The sequence below is a fragment of the Chrysochloris asiatica genome, unplaced genomic scaffold (genome assembly GCF_000296735.1).
Source record: "Chrysochloris asiatica unplaced genomic scaffold, ChrAsi1.0 scaffold00138, whole genome shotgun sequence".
Taxonomy (NCBI): domain Eukaryota; kingdom Metazoa; phylum Chordata; class Mammalia; order Afrosoricida; family Chrysochloridae; genus Chrysochloris; species Chrysochloris asiatica.
The window spans coordinates 107962-110014 of record NW_006408656.1 but is presented as its reverse complement, the minus strand read 5'-3'; the positions used below and the strand labels follow the sequence as shown (position 1 = coordinate 110014).

Here is a 2053-nt window from a genome sequence, read left to right as displayed (position 1 = left end):
GCTTTCTGCTTCTGTAAAGATTTATAGCCTCAAAAGCCCTCAAAAGGAATCCTATGAGTTGGAACTGACTCTATGGCACTTAACAATAGCATTACAGGTATATTTTATTCCTCTTGCTCCACAAGTCATGGGGAGTGCAGCGGCTCTGTAGGAAAAGCTGGACTGTGAACCTCAAGTTCAAATCTCTCAAAATCTGCTGCTAAGTTTTTCCTTTTAGGAAATGGATGCAATAATAGTTTTTACTTGAAGAAGTTCTTATTTGGTGTTGTATAGTAAGCACTGAATTGTAGTTCAATTCTTTAGTAATTCTTTAGAAACTAGTCATTCTTTAGAAACCCTATACAGGGTTGCTATGAGTTGGACCCTACTCAATGGCACTTAATAACAACAAGGATATTTTGAGAATGAAATGAGGCAGTATATACAAAGCAATTTTAGATCCACAGCTGGGCTACAGTCATCTCTCAAAATCTTTTAGTTGCCCTTTAAGGGAAAAGATTACCTCAGTTGAGACAGATTGTAATAAAGAAGAGAAAGAGATAGGCTCCAAATATGAAAAAGTTTACGTGCACTGAAATGTACTGCGACTTTAATCTGGTAGGCAAATAGAACTGAACTTTGGTTTGAATCGATAATTAACACACAAATCCTATGTGTCTCATACCTAAAACAACTTCAAATCCCATAGGATAGTCTAGAAATATGGATTTTTTGGTTATTCTGAGGCAGATATTTCCTTTTTGTAATTTAAGCATCTATGTGATCAGATATTTATTTGATAGAAATTTCTGCGTCAATATGTCAGTGATGGAATTTTAGATATTTGGAGTTTAGTAGACAAGTTAGAGGTCAATGCTTTCAGCTAAATGAGATATTTTAAGAGTTAAAAACACAGTGGCAGTAGATTGAAAGCTCAGTGAACTTTGGAGATGTTGAGGAGAATCAACTGAGCTTAAACTATTGAACATCTCATAACTGGGATAACTGATAAATGAAATAAGGTTATAAAAATATTATTATTGGTATTTTCCTGCTATTAACTCTGTACATAAGCACTCTTAGTTATTGTCTTTTAACTAAGAAAGTTTTATTAATGTCTGTCAGACAAAAAAGTACTCATAGAGACATACAAGTAAAGAATTCACTGGGTTGTATTTATTATCTATGTATCTCTGAATATGAATCAATTAGATTTTATTGTGTTCAAATTAACTTTATAATCTTTAAAAACAACAATTTTTACTTATTGTCTTTTCATTGGAAAAGAGAAGAATGTGAGAGCATGTGATTATATTCAAGGACCTGAGAGCCTTCACACACAGTTTATTTTCTCAATGTTGTTGTTGTTGTTAAGTGCCGTCAAGTCGATTCCGACCCATGGTGACCTTGTATAGGGTTTCAACTAGGCTCAGTTGATGGTTACCAGGGACTGGAGTAAAATGTTAGGGTAAGTTACTAAGTAAAGGACTGTTGTTGTTAACTGGATTTGAGTTAGTTGTGACTCATAGGGACCCCGTGGAAGTCTTCCAAGGATTGGCTGATGGGTTTGAACAATCAACCTTGTGGTTACCAGTCCAGTGCTTATCTTGCAATGCCATACCAGGACCCCAAGTAGAGGGTAGACACATACTATTTTGAGTGAAAGAGATGGAGAAAATAATAAAGTGTGCAGTTCTATGGTGAAAAATTAAACAATGAAACATTCCCTGGTAAAATGGGATTTATAAGACACTTATCGAGTTGCACATTATGTATATGCAGTATTGCCACTTCAATAATATTGAGTTCAATTCAATGATGATACTGTGTAAAATTAGAAAAAAGAAAAATTGCTGCTAATTTCTTCAAATCAAGTGACAGTATTACTAGCCCTGTTAATGTTGTGCCACACCCCCCCCCCCAAAAAAAAAAAAAAAAAAGCTAAAGAGGATAGAGAGAAACACTGTAAACTGATGATATATAGCGGGGATAATATGCCCTGTAAACTTTCATCCAATCCACAATAAAAACCTTAAAAAAAAAAAAAAAAGGGGGAGAAAATTATTTTTCTTCT

General features: G+C 34.3%; 1 protein-coding gene across 1 annotated transcript in view; it reads left to right on the top strand.

Annotated features, from left to right (window-relative positions):
* Positions 1–2053, top strand: part of LOC102837739 (olfactory receptor 6C6-like) — a gene marked incomplete at its 3' end in the record, with an annotated part of 37988 nt that overhangs the window by 1264 nt on the left and 34671 nt on the right. The window lies entirely within an intron of this gene.